General features: G+C 44.1%; 1 protein-coding gene across 1 annotated transcript in view; it reads left to right on the forward strand.

Moving 5' to 3' along the window:
* TMEM132D (transmembrane protein 132D) overlaps positions 1-20,648 on the forward strand; it is a 632,768-nt gene that overhangs the window by 116,159 nt on the left and 495,961 nt on the right. The gene's annotated exons all lie outside the window — the stretch shown is intronic.

Consider the following 20,648-nt stretch of genomic DNA (forward strand, 5'->3'; position numbering starts at 1 on the left):
ACAAAAGGGCTCAGGCTGGGTGTGCTTATTTTGTTACTTAAATTCCTATATTTAAAGCACCTATTCCTCCCCACCACAGAATCCTAGCCACATGCATCATTTCTCTCAATGTATTCTTTTTTTTTTTTAACATCTTTATTGGAGGATAATTGCTCTCAGTGGGTTCTCATATCATAATGATCTGGATGCATTTAATGCCAAAAGTTTAACTCCTGGAGTGAATTTGGCTGTGTGATGATATGTGTTTTTATTATTTTAAAATTTATTTTGAAACTAAATGTGGTTTATGAAAGCTATCCATAGGACAAGTATTATAATATAGAAGAAAAAAAGAAGAAAATAAAAGTCACTTAGTATATATGAAATTCAGATAGAGCAACTGTTGACATTTTGGTGAACATCCTTCCTTGTTTTCGATGCATATTTATGGATTTTTATTTATCTGGGATCATAAACACTTACTTTCCATTTTATGTATGTATTTTGGCATAACTATTAGTCAAGACAGGACAGTTTCGGTTGTGGTAACACATAAATCGTGACTATTAGTAGTTTCATATAGCAAATAATATTTCTTCATCATGAAAAGTCTCCTTTATATAGAGTTTCTGGTTGGAGGTTCTCTATCGAGGATACTCCATGCTCTGACCCAGGTATCTGGGCTGCTTGAATCATACAGTGATTCTTCTGGAGCATAGAGCTTCCAAGATCAATGTGAAGAGGGCAGAGAGAGTTGGACATCTAAAAAGGCGTGATTTTTTTTCTAGTTGATATTTTATTGAAGAATAGTTGATTTACCGTGTTGTGTTAGCTTCTGGCATACAGCAAGGTGATTCAGTTATACATATACTGTTTTCCATATTCTTTTCCACTATGGTTTATCACAGCATACTGAATATAGTTCCCTGCAGTAGGACCTTGTTGTTTATCCATCCTATATATAATAATTTTCATCTGCTAATCCCAATCTCCCAATCCATCCCTCCCCCACTCCCTCCCCCTTGGCAACCACAAGTCCGTTCTCTATGTCTGTGAGTCTGTTTCTGTTTCATAGATATATTGATTTGTATCGTATTTTAGATTCCACATATAAGCGATATCATATGATATTTGTCTTTCTCTTTCTGATTTATTTCACTTAGTATGATAATCTCTAGGTCCATCCATGTAGCTGCAAATGGCATTATTTCATTCATTTTTTATGGCTGAGTAGTATTCCATTGTATATATGTACCACATTTCCTTTATTCATTCATCTGTTGATGGACACTTAGGTTGCTTCCATGTCTTGGCTATTGTGAATAGTGCTGCTATGAACATAGGGGTGCGTGTATCTTTTCGAACTAGAGTTTTATCCAGATGTATGCCCAAGAGTGAGATTAGTGGATCCTATGGTAACTCTAGTTTTTTTTTTGAGGAACAAAAGGGCATGATTTTAAGGACCAGATCTGGAACTGGCTTAATCATGTCTGTCCATTCCATGGGCTAAATCTCAGACATGTGACCCTCTCTGAATCTCAGGGTAGACTTCCTGTGTATCCAGAGAGAGGAAATGTCATAGTCCACAGTCACATTTAATGGTCTCTGGGAGTTTGATTTTAGTGTTTTATCCTGTCTTCTCTCACTGGTTTATTTACCTAAAAGCAACGTTTTGTCTGATGTTTCACTGTTGTCAATGGTGTGTCAGTAACGACGTTGATACGCGTCAGCTGTTGCTTATCTTTGATTTTTTTTTTTCCTTTTGGATAAATCCCTACATGTAGGGGTGATAAAATAATAACAGAAGTTTAATTCTTAGGTGTGTCTGGCACTGTAATTTTTGGATACTCTCTCATTTAGATACTCTCTCTTACTCATTAATGAGTAAGTCATTAGAATAATCTCCATTTTACAGATGAGCTGGTGCAGACTTTGAGCTCTTGTCTCCTGAGGGCCAAGCTTCCACTCTCAATGCTGGTTCAAAGGGTCTTTGGACTTAAGAGCCAGTTTCTCTTTCAGAAAGATTATATTAATTTACACTTTATCAACGGCATATAAAAATGACCGAAGGTGCAATTCTAACAAATGTTTTCTTTAAATTTTGTCCAAATGGATAGTCTCAGTGTGGGAACATAGCTCAGTGGATAAGAAATGGAACAAGTGCTGCAAGGCTGAGATTTACTTAAGTGTCTCTGCCCTTCTAGAGCTCTAGTTTATGCATCTATAAATTAGTAGATAACCTTAAAAGATCTGAGGCTAGGAATGCTCAGAAGTTCCAAACATATCTTCCCCAAACAATAATTAGAAACAGAAAGTTCCAAGGCATGAAAGTTCCAATATTTCTAATTCTGGGTCCTTCAGAAAATATTTAAGTTGGAAGGATTTTTAATTAAGTACAAAAGCTGCCAAATGAGTTAAATTTCATATCTGTTATTAGAGGGACTGGCACCACCTTGGATACATGTTATAATCATGCATTCCTTTGCTCACTCATACAAAATATATATATAGTATGGCTGCCTGTTGCCAGGCATTTGGATGTTCTAGGGATACAGAGGTGACTTAAATAAGAGTAACCCCTCACTCAGTGCTTATTCTAGTGAAGAAAGCAGACACCAAGTAAAAACAAGTCACATTCATAATGAATTTATTTTTTTTGGTTACACACACACACACACACACACGTATTCTTTTTCAGATTCTTTTCCCATTCAGGTTATTACGGAATGTTGAGTTGAGTTCCCTGTGCTATACAGTAGGTCCTTGTTGATTATCTATTTTACATATAGTAGTGTGTATATATTAATTCCAAACTCCTAATTTAATTACCCCCTCCCCTTTGGTAACCATGTTTGTTTTCTATGTCTATGAGCCTATTTCTGTTTTGTAAATAAGTTCATTTGTATCATTTTTTTAGATTCCACATGTAAGTGATATCATATGGTATTTGTCTTTCTCTGACTTACTTCACTTAGTATGATCATCTCTAGGTCCATCCATGTTGTTGCAAATGGCATTATTTCATCTTTTTTTGTGGCTGAGGAATATTCCATTGTATATCTGTACCACATTTCCTTTATCCATTCCTCTGTCGATGGACACTTAGGTTGCTTCCATTTCCTGGGTATTGTGAATAGTGCTACAATGAACATTGTGGTACATGACTCTTTTCGAATTATGGTTTTCTCCAGATAATGAATTTCAGTGGTAGCACAATTAAGGTCAGAAGTGTTATAAGAATTTCCAGCAGTGGCATTTGCTCTGTTCCTGAGGATTTCCCGAGTACATGCCAGGGAGACCAGATCACAAGGAAGGAGCAGGGGTCACACAGGAGGAAGGGAAGTCACGCGAGGCAGAGGGAGTAACATCAGCAAATACTCTGAGGCAGGAAGGAGGCCAGTGTCTTTAACCAAACACTAAAATAAGGAAGCCCCGTGTGGATAACACAGCGAGGGCAGGGGCAGCGGGTGGTGAGGAGGATGAAGAGGGGGAGGCGCAGGGAGGTCCTGGGTGGACGCATCTTGGATTTTCCCTAAGCTGTGGATGCTCTCGGAGGCTTTTCTGCAAAGCTGAGGCACGATCGTGTTTGCGTTAAAGAGGAACAAACGGTAATTGACTCTCGCTGCATTGAGTGGTTTCAAGAAGGACCATGGGGGCTTCCCTGGTGGCGCAATGGTTGAGGGTCCGCCTGCCGATGTGGGGGATGTGGGTTCGTGCCCCCGTCTGGGGGGATCCCACGTGCCGCAGAGCGGCTGGGCCCGTGAGCCATGGCCGCTGAGCCTGCGCGTCCGGAGCCTGTGCTCCACAGCGGGAGAGGCCACAACAGTGAGAGGCCTGCAAAAAAAAAAAAAAAAGGACCATGGGGTTGGCTGAGGAGGTGACGTGGGTGAGGGTGACAGCAGTGGGGAGTAGTGGGAGGAGTTAAGAGGTCTTGGCAGATGAGTACTTTGAGAATGAAGGAAAAGCAAGTGACAAGGGGGTCCCCGGGATTCCCACCGTCTGCTTAGACAACAGACTGTGGGCAGGAATGATCCTGCGGCTGGCTTTGGACAAGTTGCATTCGGAATGCCAGCAAGACATCCAGATGAAGCTGGTGAGCAGGCAGCTAGCCACAGGGGTCTGCAGCTCAATGGCCGGATTTTGGCTGAGAAAATGAATTTTTCTTTTCTTTTCTTTTCTTTTTTTTTTTTTTTTTTGCGGTACGTGGACCTCTCACTGCTGTGGCCTCTCCCATTGAGGAGCACAGGCTCCGGATGCGCAGGCCCAGCGGCCATGGCTTACGGGCCCAGCCGCTCCGTGGCATGTGGGATCCTCCCGGACCGGGGCACGAACCTGTATCCCCTGCATCAGCAGGCGGACCCTCAACCACTGCGCCACCGGGGAAGCCCAGAAAATGAATTTTTGAGTCATCGGCATATAGATGGTATTTGAAACCACAGGTACACGGTCAGAACAAACTAAATTGGCAACCTTTTAGCAGTGACCCTCTGCCACAAAGCTTGAAATGAAAAAAAGAAGACATCTCACACTGGATTTTTCCTTAATGCCGGGATCCCATCGTCCCACAGGTGCTATTAATCTTCGAAATAATGGCAAAGTCTGCCTGCTAGTAAATGGGGGCTGCTTTTAAATCTCATTTTTGGTGTTAGAACTCTTTAGCACATCTTAGGAGTGATGAGTTAGATAACACAATTGGATAGTGGTCTTCTCCCTTTTCCCTTGACTCTGACTTTAGCTTGTATTCATTTTCATGATTACTGCAACAGAATGTTTGTGTGTGTTGTGAAAAGATGCCTGCACCCCAGTGTTCATTGCAGCAGTATTTACAGTAGCCAAGACATGTAAGTAACCTAAATGTCTATCAACAGAGGAATGGATAAAGAAGATGTGGTATATATATATACAACGGAATCTTAGTCATTAAAAAGGAACAAAATAATGCCATTTGCAGCAACATGTATACAGCTAGAGATTATCATACTAAGTGAAGTAAGTCAGAGAAAGACAAATATATGATATCACTATATGTGGAATCTAAAAAAGATGTTACAAATGAACTTATTTCCAAAACAGACTTGGAAAACAAATTTATGGTGACCAAAGGGGAAAGGGGAGGAGGGATAAATTAGGAGTTTGGACGGAACAGATACACATACTATATATAGAATAGAAACCCAATAAGGACCTACTGTTTAGCACAGGGAACTCTACTCAATATTCTGCAATAACCTAAATGGAAAAAGAATCTGAAAAAGAATGGATATATGTATATGTATAACTGAATCAGTTAGGTGTACATCTAAAACTAACACAACATTGTAAATCAACTATACTTCAATATAAAAGAAATATTGTTAAAAAAATGAAAGGAATCTGCCCAAAGAAGTAATATGTGTGTGTGTTGAATCCACATATCTGTAATGATAAGACCTAGTGTCTTCTAAGGAATAGCCATCCGTTGGAAAAGGGATGGGGAGAGGTTGAGAGAGACAGGGAAGGAGAGATGCCCAGGGAGGGGGAGAGACAATGGCTTCCACTGGGGAAGGAAGTGTCAGAGCCCTTCCAACCTTTCAGGCCCTGAAGAAGGCAGGGTGGGATGCCAGCTGCTGAGGGTGGAGCCCTGGGAGCTGTCATGCTGGGCCGCTGGGCAAGTGCTAAACAAACTTGATTTGAATTATTCTGGCACTGAATAAAATCATTCCTTAGAACTCTGGTTCTGTTTTCTTTTAAAAATTTTATTTTTTTGTAGTAAAATATGTGTCGCATAAAATTTACCATCTCAACCCTTTTTAAGTGAACACAACAGTGGTACCTTCCCAGTGTTGGACAACCATCACCGCCATCCATCTCCAGAACTCTTTTCATTTTGTAAAAGTGAGTCTCTGCACCCATTAAACACTGGGTCCTCATCCCACCCTCCCCCAGGCCCTGGTACCCACCATCTACTTTCTGTTCCTGTGAATCTGATGACTAAGCACCTAACGTAAGTGGAATCACACAGTACATGTCTTTTGGTGTCTGGCTTATTTCACGTAATCTGATGTCCTCAAAGGTTCATCCATGTTGTAACATGTGTCAGGATTTCTTTCTTTCTTGAAGGCAGAATCATATTCCATTGTGGGTGCATACCACGTTTTGCTTCGGTTTTTCTTGTGATAAGGACACGTCACGTGAGATCTACCCACTTAACATTTTAAGTGTGCAACGTGGTATTGTTAGCTGTGGGCTCTGTTTCCAGAAGACCTCTAGAACCTGTTCATCTAGCTGAAACTTTATACCCACTGATTAGATACCCCCCATCCCCCCTCCCCTCCCCTCCTAGAAACCATCATTTCTTCTCTGCATCTATGAGCCTGATTATTTTAGGTGCCTCACAGAAGTGGAATCACACAGCAGTTTTCCTTGTCACTGTGCTAAGTGAAATGAACTGGTTCCAGAAGGACAGATAGGACTTGTGTTCTTTTTTTTTTTTTTTTTTTTTTTGCGGTACGCAGGCCTCTCACTCGTGTGGCCTCTCCCGTTGCGGAGCACAGGCTCCAGACGCGCAGGCTCAGCGACCATGGCTCACGGGCCCAGCTGCTCCGCAGCAAGTGGGATCTTCCTGGACCGGGGCACGAACCCGTGTCCCCTGCATCGGCAGGTGGACTCTCAACCACTGCGTCACCAGGGAAGCCCAGGACTTGTGTTCTTGTTTTTATTCGGATGTGTGTATCATGTGGCCCAGGCAAAAATAAAATCATGGGTATTACGGGGAGTACTTGGGTAGCCCAGCTATGCTAGAGAATCTCCCCCATGATTGTCTGGGGTGGGGTGACCAGAACTGGGACCTGAGAAAACCAGGCTGTTGGAGGAGAGACGGGCGTTCATAGAAGGGAGGCTTGACCTTGTACTTGTGGCAGGAATGGGTGGGAAGTAGGGTTCTGTCATCTTCTTCCCTTGTCCGAGAAAGAGCACGCTGCCCTCAAGTCTCCCCCTGAATTCTCTTCCCTTTCTTTCCAAATTCAGAGTCATAAGCTACTGTAGGGTGCCGGAGAAACTCCCCCTTTTTTTTTTCACCTGATAAAACACAGAAGAGGCAGAAACAGATAACTCGTCCCTAGAGGCAAACATGAGTGTAGGTGACACTCACTTGCTTTGTTTACCTCCAGAATCCCAGTATGTGAATGAGTATGATTGATCACGGGGGCTCAAGTTCTAGGACTAATATGGTACTTTATCCCCTGTTTGTAGTGTTGAAATGCAATTGTCAAAAATGTACTAACACTTCTCATAAAAATATACCATGAACACATGCCAACACTTAACATGAGCGTGGCACCCCTAGTTCGTAAATGAGGAAACCTGGTAGATGGCACGGTTGGCTCTGAGCACCTTGGAGGAGCTGGGTATTTATGGGCAACTTGATAAAGTGATGTTACCTTGAGCTTGCCGAGTTAGCTGCAAGGCTGGTTAGTGTCCCACAGGGCATTAAGCCATAACCCCAAATTAATGTATAGCTTCACTGTGTACAGACCCCAGGCCAGTAGTAAATAACCAAGCCAAACATGGGTGCCTTCTAGATAATTAAACAGCCCTTGGGCGAGCCTGTTCGCCAATGATAACGCAAGGGCAGAAGTCACACTCTTGCCTTGTTTCCCAGTTTTGGACAATATTTCTCAGCAGAACGTTATTGCTGTAGGAAAATGCCCGCCTGTCTCTGTGTTGTCCTGGTGAAAAACGCAGCAGATTTCCCAAACCCATTTCTGCTCGATTTACTTAAGACATCACAAGATGCCTCCAAGTCCCCACGTAAGTGTAAGTTGGAATGTTTCTCGATTTTAAGGGCCAAGTCTTTGTCCGGACGACATGCTGCTGAAGACGGAATTGCTGTCTCTTTATTCTTTATGTTACACAACGCCCTGCCCCAGTGGAGGTGATTTTTCAGGCTACTTAATCAAGTGTAAAAGCACCGTGGTTTAAATGTAATCTCTGAGGATTTTCTGGCCACCTCTTTTTCCCTTTGGGTGGGATCTGAGTCCCAGGTCGTGGGGCTTCAGCTAGATGCACGTTATCCCATCCGGATTCCAGCCCTTTCCACCTTTGCATCTGTATTGGCATCTTCTGAGAGCATCATCTTCTCACCTGCTTCCTGGCTGGCTGGTCCAGGTCTAGTTCTACCATAGGGCCAGACCCATGATTCCAACAGAGCGTGGACCCTGGGAGAATAGATGTCCTCGTCTTCTTTGGGGTCACCAGACTATTAGTGCTGTTGCCTCAGTTTCTCAAGCGTCCTCACTTAACAGCCATTCATATCAGCTCTCTGGATTTTCTTGTCGTGGAGGAGTGGGGGACTCTGGTAGGTCTGGATGCCGCCCGAGATTCTGCGTGGAAATTGAGGGCACAGATTGCCTCTGCTCTGGGACCTCCCAGTATATCTGGAAGGGGAGGGTTCTATGTCACCTCACCCCAGCTTCCCTTGGAGGCGGTTCTGAGGGGAAGGCAGAGTAAAGTACCATTTCATAGACACTTCCTGACATCTAGTTTCTTCTTCTTTTCCCCTTCCTCACACCAGAAAATTACTTCTAAGAGTTTGAATAAAGCACATTATTCTTCAACATCTATTGTATAGGGCTGGGTGGCCCTTCGTTTTCACACTCAAAAGAGTTTGCTTTTATTCTTCGCATTTATGCTCTAACATAAAGGGGAATTTGCAGCCTGGGAGTATCAGGGCCTGATGGAGGGATGTTGGGGGTGGGGTGGGGGGAGGGAGGCACCCAGAGAAGGAATAAAGGAAAATGTTACGACGAAGATTAGAAAAGAATTACAGGGAGGCACATACATCAAGTCATAGTTAAAGGTATTCTCCCACCACGGTGCCTTTCATCAGTAGAGAGTCATATACAGTCATCAAGTGGACAGATGTGCCTTATATAATAGAAAACACGCAGGAAATGTGCTATTTTAATTTCCTTTTGTTGAAATTGATGGATCTTAAGTGTGTCATTTCCAGTACTTGCTGAATACTGTGTGATTGTGTATGAGTGTGCGTATCTTTCTTCAGTTAACTTGTCAGTCTACCCTTATCTTTCAGGAGAAGAAAGCATTTCAAGTTATTCTAAATTGTTTAAGTAAATGTGCTTACTGATTTGTGAAAATCCAAGATTTGGTCTGCAGTGTTTTTTTACCAGAATCTCTTTGTAATTTGGAGAACTTTTGGAAGGCCTATACAGAAATAATTCCTTCTTTTAATCAACTGGATGAAGTTTAGGGGAAAAGATTCTTTCTGATGTGAATAATGCAAGAGCTACTGGCGTTAAAGGACTTTATACATTACATTGTGTTTCTTGGATTTTTCGATATCGTGGCACTTTTGGCACTTCCCGGACAAGAGCGCCGAGAAAGGATGCCCGTGGGGTGTTCAGTCTGGGAGGTCCTGCTGTTAGTGCAAGGTGCAAATCAAAAGGAATTTTGGAAGACTCTTACCCTTAAGTGCTGAGGGTGGCTGAACTGATAGAAATATTTCCAGTAAATCTGGGTTTACAGAGAAGCCTGTGTAACCATCTCCATCTCTTTTGAGAGACAAGTTTCACTCTACTTGCCCTAAGCAAATCCTCATCAGGAGCAAGCAGCCATGCCTTTTGGTCCTGAAAGTTACATGTAACATACAGGTTGATGGAGTTCTGTGGCTTTTGCCTGTTGACCCTCCATGCCCCATTCCTCCAGCAGCCTCCTGCCAGAGTTGCTTTGGGTACCATCCTTCCTCTGTTGGATGCGGGCTCGGTGGACTTATCAGTTAAGACACCTCCCCGCTCCTGGCCAGGAGCATGTGTTCCTGCCACTACTGGACCAATCAGATGCTATTTCCTAGTGGAGTGGCACAAAACCCAGAAATGGTGGGGCTTTATCTTACCGCAGCTGGGGCATCTTGGAGATGATTTCTTCCGGTTCCCACTCCTGAATCCCCAAAGCTGCTCAGGGCTCTGTCCTTGCCAGGTCGGATTTTGTTTCAGTGGCTGCTGCTCTGGGACCAGTTCCAAGGACTGTGTGTTGGGGGTGGAGTAGGAGGGCTCCCACACTGGCGGGGTGCCTTGCAGTTCAACTCGGCTCTGACTCTGTCTACCTGGAGGCGGCATCAGCTTCCACCGGCTAAGGGCTCAGTCCTACAAGACCGCCCCCAGCTTCAGGCTCCAGTCACAAGTGCAGGTTGTCACCTGTGCCTCTGGCCGACCGGCTATGGATTGTAGGTTCCAATGACCCCCTCCTTGGCTTCGATTAATTTGCTAGAGTGGCTCACAGATCCAGAGAAACATTTTACTCACTAGATTACCAGTTTATTATAAAAGGCTATAACTCAGGGAACAGCCAGATGGAAGAGATGCATAGGGCAAGGCATGGGAAAGGTTATGGAGCTCCAGGAACCATTCTCCCCAAGTCTCCACCCATTCATCAACCCGGAAGTTCTCCCAATCTAGTCCCCTTGGGTTTTTATGGAGGCTTCTTTACAGAGGCATGACTCATTACATCATTGGCCACTGACGGTTGATTCAGCCTGCAGCCCGTCTCTCCTTCCCTGTGGTCAGCGTGGAGCTGGGGATGGGGTGGGGATGGGAGTGATGGAAAGTCCCAACCCTCTAGTCAGATGGTTGGATCCACTGCCAGGCAGCCCTCAGCCTTAGACGTGGTCCAAAAGTCACCTCATTACCATCACCAAAGATACCTTTCCAGCTCTCCTAACAGGAAATTCCAGGGGTTTTAGGAGCTCTATGCCAGAAATGGGGACAAAGACCAAATGTATAATTCTTCTTATAAATAGCAGTATCGCAGTGATCAACCCCTAGAGCCTTCTTAAATCTCCCTGGATTGCCGTTTAGCCACCCTGCTGCTCCTGTTTGCAGCTAGACAGTCCTGAGTCATGTATTAGCAGGCAAAACCCTCTGGATGCAATGTTAGAGTCTCGAAATTTCCAAATAGTGTCAAAGGATAATTTGATAGAGCTTTCTAGCCACAGAGAATTTAAGGCTTATTTTTCCCAGTGTTCTGATGCATGAAAGTTTGATTTGCTGGCTCTTCCTTCAGAAATTCCTGCTATCAAGATATTGACAGAATCAGAGCCTTTTCTTAGGATGTAAGAGGAGAAGAGTATATACCAGGTGCCACTGGACCTAAGTCTCACATTCTTAGCATTTCTTTTTTTTAAATTTATTTATTTTGTTTATTTTTGGCTGCATTGGGTCTTCATTGCTGTGCGCAGGCTTTGTGGTGAGCGGGGGCTACTCTTCGTTGCGGTGCACGGGCTTCTCATTGTGGTGGCTTCTTTTGTTGTGGAGCATGGGCTCTAGGCGCGTGGGCTCAGTAGTTGTGGCACATGGGCTTGGTAGTTGTGGCTCGCGGTCTCTAGAGCGCAGGCTCAGTCATTGTGGCTCGCGGGCGTAGTGGCTCTGTGGCATGTGGGATCTTCCCGGACCAGGGCTCGAACCCATGTCCCCTGCATTGGCAGGTGGGTTCTTAACCACTGTGCCACCAGGGAAGCCCCCTTAGCATTTCTTACATTTGTGTTGTCTTCCAGTGATGGAACACACACATTGTGTGTGTGTGTGTGTGTGTGTAGGGGTGTAAAATTGTAATCATAAGCCTTTAAAATATAGCAAAAAGTTAACCCCCTTTTAACATTCAAAAAATACTGAAGTCATCTCGTTTTTTTCCCCCACGTCTGAGAAGGTGGGAATATAATTCACGTAAAAAAATCTTCATGGTAGTGTGTGTCAGGGAGAGGGGGGCAGAGTAGTTGCAAATTGATGTTTCTCCCCTTGTCATTTTAAAGAATTAGGATTTTGTTAAGCAAATAATAGTTGAAGTTTGGTGATACATTATGCAAAATTAATGTATGAATTAGTCTCTGATGAGGCTGGTTTTAGTTAAGATCACAAGGCAGAGTGAGGACAGCCAAAGTGAAATTATTCTAAAACCAGCTTCCTGTCCAGCAAAGCCCTTTGGAACTGGCTTTAAGCTTTCTAAGGAAAACTCTTCAACAGAATACAGAGTCATCACCATGTTAGCAGGGGAGTTGCCAATCCTTGTCGATAGATGCAGATGTGGGCTTGTCAGACAGTCCACGTGTAACGCACAAAATACAAGCAGTTTTTTCTGTGCAGTTTATCATAGTGAGAATGTCCTCTTGAGTGTGATAATGGTGCTGTCTGTAGCCTTGGCTAAGGTGGTCCGAAAGCAAACGACTTCCAAAGTTACCTTCATGTACCAACCAGCATTTTATTTTATTTTATTATTATTATTATTATTTGCAGTACGGGGGCCCCTCACTGCTGTGGCCTCTCCCGTTGCAGAGCACAGGCTCTGGACGCGCAGGCTCAGCGGCCATGGCTCACGGGCCTAGCCGCTCCATGGCACGTGGGATCTTCCTGGACCGGGGCACGAACCCATGTCCCCTGCATCGGCAGGCGGACTCTCAACCACTGCGCCACCAGGGAAGCCCCTATTTTTTTATTTTTAATATTTAATGTTTTTGGCTGTGCCATACAGCATGCGGGATCTTAGTTCCTGGACCAGGGATCGACCCCATGCCCCCTGCAGTGGAAACTCGGAGTCTTAACTACTGGACCACCAGCCAAGTCCCTCAGCCAGCATTTGAAAGGCAGGATCCTGAATCCATGGCTATGAGGAAGCTAATGAGTGCTGGAAAGTTCAGAAAGACAGGAAGTGATGGGACAGGTGAAGGATGGGAGAATACACCCTTCATCTCACGATGGTAGCAGGTGTCCAATCATGGCTGAGTGGGAACATGACCCCGACACAATTTCTAAATGCGAAACTCCTGGTTTTTAAGTTAACCAGGAGACATCCAAATGGCCAACAGGTACATGAAAAGATGCTCAATATCACTCATTATCAGGGAAATGCAAATCAAAACTACAGTGAGATGCTTTTAGACTCAATTGTCTTTTGCAACATTGTTTCATTTTAACAGGCAGGGAGAGTACAGTGCTCTGTGCCTATACTGATTTACAACCCTCTGTTTTGTTGCTTACTTTCTAAATAGTAAATTTCTAAATTGTTCTAAATAGAGACCCATTTATTCTACAAGTATTTATCGAGCATGTGCCATGTCCAAGCCCTGTACTAGATGCACAGGAAACAGATTCTTGTGGTTGATCATGGAGATTACATCCTAATCTTGGGGACCAGACAATACACAGATAAATAACTATATAATATACATGCACATAGAGCTGACCCTTGAGCAATGCGGTGGAGGGGGTCGGGGTGCCCACCCTCCTCGAAGCTGGAAATCCGCATATAAATTAAACAGCTATAGTCGGCCGCCCTTTACATCTTCTGTTCTGCCTCCATGGATGCAAACCACCAAGGATCTTGTAGTCCTGTAGTATCTAGTATTGAAAAAAAATCGGTGTTAATGGACCCTCACAGTTCAAACCCATGTTTAAACTCATATTTACTATATCTACATCGTCTATATCCTTATCTATATCTCTCTCCATATATGCTGATAGTGCTAGATAGAACAATAAAGCAAGGAGGTGAGTTAAAGTGTGTTTGTGTGACTTTAAAATGTGTGGAAGTGAGAAAGTACCAGTTGGGTATCGCCTTGGAAGAGGCAAGGGGATGAGCCATGTGGATGCCTGGGCAGAGCTCAGTCCAGGTAGAGCAAAGGCAGATGCAAAGGCCCGGGTGGGGAGGGCAGCTGGCCAGTTCTGGTCGGTGGGCAGAGGACAGTGTGGCTGGATGGAGGGAGCGGAAAGAGAGTGGCTCGGGCCCTGGAAGGCTGTTGTAGAGGCAGTGCCACTTCCTCGGAAGGGACTGGAGAGCCTCTGGGCTTCCCTTGGCTGACTTCCAACTTAGCCGGCTCCCTGGCTGCTGGGTGGAGAACGGATTTCTAGGGAGGAACGGGCAGGAGTGTGTTGGGAGGAGACCAGTTAGGAAACCAGGTAAGAGAGGTAGCCCTGGAGGTGGGAAGAAGTAGTGGCATTGGTACATCTTTTAAAGATGGAGCCAACAGAATTGGATGATACATTTTACATAGAGCCTGGGATGAAGAGTCTTTGAGGGTACTGAGCAAGGGAAGGCTAGGGTTCTGTCCACGGAGATGGGGACGCTGCAGGAGAAGTGGGTTCTGGAATGGGGAGGCCAGGACTGTACTCTGAAGTTCTGTGAACGTGTGTCTCTCCCACTCCACTGGGGCTTCTGTAAAGGCTATAAAGCATTTTACCCTTGTCACCAAATCCTGAGGCCTTGGGAGGTCCTCAGTAAAGGATTACATAAATGATGACATCTCCTTCCTCTCAGCAAGAATGGCTTGGGTATATATATGAGAAATAGTGTTTCTTTATTTTTTTATATTTTTTATTTTTTTGGTACGCGGGCCTGTCACGTTGTGGCCTCTCCCGTTGCGGAGCACAGGCCCCGGACGCACAGGCTCAGCAGCCATGGCTCACGGGCCTAGCCGCTCCATGGCATGTGGGATCCTCCTGGACCGGGGCACGAACCCGTGTCCCCTGCATCGGCAGGCGGACTCCCAACTACTGCGCCACCAGGGAAGCCCAGTGTTTCTTTATTGAGAGAGAAAAAAATAAAACATTCTTTTTCAATATTACAAGCACCTCAACCCGCTGCCCACCCCCAGGGTTTATGGTTCTTTTCAAGCCCTGAGCTGTCCTTCATGCATTTTCAGTCCCGTGATATTTCCGCTTCTCCTGTTTCACTCTGCTGGTCCAGGACAATGACATCTTTTTCCTTGTTAATGTCCTCAGTTGTCTCCCCCCTACTTCTGCTCCTGGCTCCTTAGAAGCCATCCCCTCCCAGTTCAAATGAAATCAAATCCCTCTCCAGCTTAAAATCCTTTGATAACTTCATTGCGGTCAAGAGAAGACGCAGGTTCTTTTTTTTTAAAAAAAGTTTGATATTCTATTGGACTATAGCTGATTAATGATGTTGTGGTAGTTTCAGGTGCACAGCAAAGGGACTCAGCCATACGTATACATGTATCCTTTCTCCTCCAAACTCCCCTCCCATCCAGGCTGCCACATAACGTTGAGCATAGTTCCCCGTGCTGTACAGTAGGTCCTTGCTGGCTATCCATTTTAATTATAGCAGTGTGGACATCAGACGCAGGTTCTTGACCTGCAAGGTCGTGCATGACCTGGAACCAGCCTGTCTTGCTGTGCTCCAGTCACCCTGGCTTCTCGGACTGGATTGTTCAAACCTCTTGTGTCCCCATGGCCCTTGTAAGTGTCACTCCTCGAGCTGGAAAGTTGATTAGTTGACTTTTTTTCATTCATCTGTAGATGTTCTCGGTCTTGGAATGCTCATCCCTTGGCCTGGCTCACTCTTCCAGGGCAGGTGACTGACTGATGAGTGCACCGCCCCCTAAGAGCTGTGTCCACACCTGGCCCACCTTAGAGCCTCCCCAGCATCCTCACTCAATAGGGCCGGGTGGTTCTGATTGGAGGTGGGGAAGAACAGTTTATGGGCTAAAGGTAGAATCAAAGACTTTTATTCTACACAGAAGAACTATTTACGTCACCCTTATCTTTGGAAGTTGCCCCACAAGCTCATTAATTTGCTTCTTGTTTTATTTATTTAACAAATGTCCTATTGAGTGTGTGCCATGTTCTGTGTGTTCTGTGTCCTGAGGGACCTACAGATAGGAGCAGCACAGATGCTATTCTTTATGATGATGCCAATAGCTGACACTTTCCAGCCATCATTTACGTGCCAGACCCGACTCTTAAGACCCGACACAGACATCAACTCATGGGGTGTCCTCTTGCCACTGTTAGGATTTCCATTTTGAAATGCAGAAAATGAGCAATGGGGAGATTAGTGAGAGAGGTGGAGGGTTTGGACCCATGCAATCTGGGGCTCCACCTCTCAGTTTAGAGTAGCAGGACCAGAAGATGCTGGGGATGGGTGGAGTGAGAGGACTGTCCACGTGGGCTGGTCGTGAGAAGGTGGCAACTACCACACAGCCTAGAAGACACTCCCAGATCCCTGAGCAGGACCACCTCGGGTCTTGAAACAATGACTAGGTCTGCGTTTGTGGCTGTTGACTCTATCCATCCATCTCCCCATCTATCTATCATCTATCTACCTTTCTTTCTATCTACATATCTATCTGTCATCTAGCTACCAGTCCATCCACCATCTGTTTGTCTATCTCATCTAGCTATCAGTCCATCCACCATCTGTCTGTCTATCTGTGTCTATCTATCTACCTCTCTGTCATCTTCCATCTGACCATCTATGTATCATCTATCTATCCATCCATGTATCCATCTATCATCTATCTGCCTTTATATCCACCCATCTGTCCCATCTATCCATCCATCCATCATCTATCTACCTATCATCCATCTATCTATCTATCTATCTACCTATCTATCTATCTATCTATCTATCTATGCATCTGTCTATCTATGTATCTATCTATCATCCATCTGGAAGCGTCACTGTTGCAGGGAAATGGTCTAAAGATGAACAAATGCTATGGGGTAGAACTTTGCCTAGCCAGCCTTTCCAGCCAATCCTCCTGATTGGTTTTGAAGGTGACGTTGTATAGATGAATCCAGCTTCCCTGCCTCAGTGCCATTACATGTTTCCCCCAGGTCTTTATGAGTCTCCAGTTTGAGGGCTTCCTCCTCACTGGGGTCTGCTCAGGGTGGAACCAGGGTGAGTTGGATGGGGTGCCCTGGGCACTCAGTCCAGCTCCTGCAGTCCAGGGATTGTGCTGGAGAGTGAACGCCTCCTTGTGTTCTAAGCTCTGGGCCCCTCTCTTGCCTCACCCTCCTCCAGCCCTGAAAGCCTGGAGAGCATTAAGACTCTGGGATATATGTGGGGCTGCAAAATCCATACTCTTTACACTTAGTGCTGCTTTTTCCACTTACCCACAGGCATATGTATTTGTCATGGGCTCCGTTTCAGCCTTTCTCCCCTTGCTGCAGGCAATACAAATCTCCTTCCCCACCTACTTTTAATAATTAAATAGGAATTTTCCAGGAGGCTCTGGAGTAGAATCTTTAAATGTAACAATAATGCTTTCCACACAGATTTAAGGAAAGTACCTCCCAGGAGCTATCTTAACTTTGTAGCATTTGCAATAGTAAACACTTAAAAATTAACATTCAATAGGATAGTGAAAGCTAACATTGATTTCGTGCTTGATATGTGCTGGGCATTGTTTGAAGAGTAATCATCTTGAAAATAACCTGTGAGCTAGTACCCCCATTGCACAGAGGAGGAAGATGAATTTTTTTAATTGAAGTGTAGTTGATTTACAATGTTATGTTAGTTTCAGGTGTACAGCGAAGTGATTCAGTTATATGTGTGTGTATATTTTTTTTGTATTTTTTTAATTTTTCAGATTCTTTTCCATTATAGATTATTACAAGATATTGAGTATAGTTCCCTGTGCTATATGGTAGGACCTTGTTGTTTCTGTTTTATATATAGCCGTGTGTATCTGTTAATCCCAAACTCCTAATTTATTCACCCACCCTTTCCCCATAAGTTTGTTTTCTATGTCTGTGAGTCTATTTCTGTTTTGTAACTAAGTTCATTTGTGTCATTTTTTTAAGATTCCACGTATAAGTGGTATTATATGATGTCTTTCTCTGACTTAATTCACTTGGTATGAGAATCTCTAGGTCATCCATGTTGCTGCAAATGGCGTTATTTCATTGTTTTTTTATGATTGGGTAATACATATATATATATACCAAAGATAAAGTTAGTTACCCTCACAGTCTGGTTCCATAGCCCTCAGGCAGTTTACAACATGACAAATACCTGGATTAATTACCTATTGTGGCAGTAACAAATTTCCACAGATTTAGTGGCTTTAAACACACACTTTTTAATTTTCTTTTGCATTTCTGGATGTCGGAAGCCTGAAATGGGTCTCAGTGAGATAAAATCATGGTATCAGAAAGGCTGTATTGCTTCTGGAGGCTCCAGGGGAGTTTCGTTGCCTTTTCCAGCTTTTAGAGGCTGCCCTCTTGCTCCCGGCCCTTCTCTGTCTTCCTGGTCCAACTCCTTATGACCACTGTGTCTCCTGTTGCCTCCCTCTCTTAAGCACCCTTGGGATCATGTAGAGCCCGCCCTGATAATCCAGAATAATCTCCCATCTCAAGATTTTTGACTCCATCATATCTATAAAGCCCCTTTTGCCCTGTGAGGTAACATATTCACAAGCTCCGAGGATTCGAATGTGGATTTCTTTGGTGGAGGGGAGGGAAGGCATTCTTCTGTCTACTATAAACCCTAAGAACAGATTAGGAATCTTCCGACACAGGAGGGAGGCTACATGGACGTAGGCAGGTTTTCTTACCATGAGCAGAGACACGGAAAGCAGGTGCCTGAACCAAGATGAGCCGAGGTGGTTGTGATCAAAGACTCAGGACAAGAGGCTGGAGTTTTACCCCAGGACTGGACAGAGCTTCCTGAAAGCCTTCTCGGGGATGCTTTCATGGTGTGATTGCCCCGGTGGATCCTCAGTCACTTTAAACAAAGGCGGTGTGTTCTTTTTCTCAGTTGTGTGGGGTCAGAGCCCTTGGTCTAACTTCCCAGCAGGTTTCTCTTCTGGAAGCCAGAAAGCCATTGAAATTGATGAGATTCTTGCATTCCAGTGCTTCAAAGAACAGGGCTTTCATCAACTTCAGTCTCTGGGATGGAGGCGATCCGCAGAGAGAATCACCAGAGCTGGAGGACGGGGCCTGCACCAATGCATGCCTCCACCTGACAATTGGTTTTAAAGGATTCTGAGGGATGGAAGGTCACAGGCACCCCAGGGAAACTGACTTCTCATGGAACAAATTTTGTTGGAGTGGAATATGTTTTCTGCAGCTGTACAAGGAGCAAATCTTGATTGTTTAAGAACACAGAAGGAATGCATTTTCTCTATAGCCGCCTTTTCTCAGAAGGCTGTCCTTGAAACTTTTCAGTATTTGAACCTAAAAACGTTTTTTGGTTGGAAGTCATTCTAATGTACCTGCCACAAGGCACTTCCCTTTGTCAGGAGAGCCTACTACAAAAGCATTTAATATTCTTTACCCAGTGTGATGGTCAGTTTTAGATGTCAACTCGTCTGGGCTTAGGGATGCCCAAAGAGCTGGTAAAACATGATTCCTGGGTGTGTCTGGGAGGGTGTTTCTGGAAGAGACTAACATTTGCATTGGTAAACTGAGTAAAGAAGATCACCCTTACCCACACGGGAGGGCATCATCCCATCTTTCGATGGCCTGAACAGAAGAAAAAGATGGAGGAAGAGCAAACCCTTTCTCTCTCGAGTTGAGTTGAGACATCCATCTTCTCCTGCCCTCAAACATCAGTGCTCCTGGTTCTCAGAGGTTCTGACTCAGAGTGAATAACACCACCTGCTTTCCTGGGTCTCCAACTTGCAGAAGTCCCTCATGGGACTTCTAACAGCATGAGCCAGTTCCTATAATCAATCTCTTTCTCATCTATGTCTGTATCTATTTATCTATCTATCTATCTATCTATCTATCTATTGACATATTTATCATTTATCCATCCATCCATCAATCATCTATTATCTATCATTTATCTACCTATATGTCCATCTATTTATCATTTATCCATCCATCATCTGTCTATCTATCTTATTCATCTATCATTTATCTATCTACCCACCCACCCATCCATCCATCATCTATTATCTATCATTTATCTACCTATCTGTCCATCTATTTATCATTTAGCTGTCCATCCATCATCCATCTCTCTATTCATCTATCATTTATCTATCTACCCACCCATCCATCTGTCATCTGTTATCTATCATTTTTTATCTATCCATCTATTTATTGTTTATCTATCTATCTATCGACATATTTATCATTTATCCATCCATCCATCAATCATCTATTACCTATCATTTATCTACCTATCTGTCCATCTATTTATCATTTAGCTGTCCATCCATCATCTATCTATATTCATCTATCATTTATCTACCCACCCATCCATCCATCATCTGTTATCTATCATTTATCTACCTATCTGTCCATCTGTTTATCATTTAGCTGTCCATCCATCATCTATCTATCTATTCATCTGTCATTTATCTATTACCCACCCATCCATCCAACATCTGTTATCTGTCATTTTTCCATCTATCGTTTACCTATCTATCTATCTATCATCTATCTATCTATGTATCTATCTATGTATCTATGTATCTATGTATCTATCTATCATCTTTTTATCTATCATCTATCTCCTATTGGTCCTCTTCCCTGAAAAACCCTGACTAATACACTCAGCTCATCATTTTGTATACTCTGTGATATGTTAAAGATACAGATGTTATTAGTTCAGGAACAAATAACGATCCCAGTCACGGTCCTGGAATCGGCTTTCTTTAAAAGTCTCTGAGGTCAGCTGTGGTGATTTGCCATTTTCTTTCAAGGATGAAAACCTCAAGACTCTGCCCAGTGTGTCAATATCTCAGACATTCAAAGCTAAAACGGCCCCTTGAAGACCGTCCTCATTTTGTAGATAAGCTACGGAAGTCCCTGGGACCTTGCATGGCTCATCCAAAGTGACAGAGTCAGGACTTCAAATCACATTGCCTGATTTCTAACTCAGCGGCCTGTGCAAAAAGCCCCAATCCTGACGGCCTCAGTGGTCCTCCGGCAGGG

Source organism: Mesoplodon densirostris, chromosome 15, assembly GCF_025265405.1.
Source record: "Mesoplodon densirostris isolate mMesDen1 chromosome 15, mMesDen1 primary haplotype, whole genome shotgun sequence".
Lineage (NCBI taxonomy): Eukaryota > Metazoa > Chordata > Mammalia > Artiodactyla > Ziphiidae > Mesoplodon > Mesoplodon densirostris.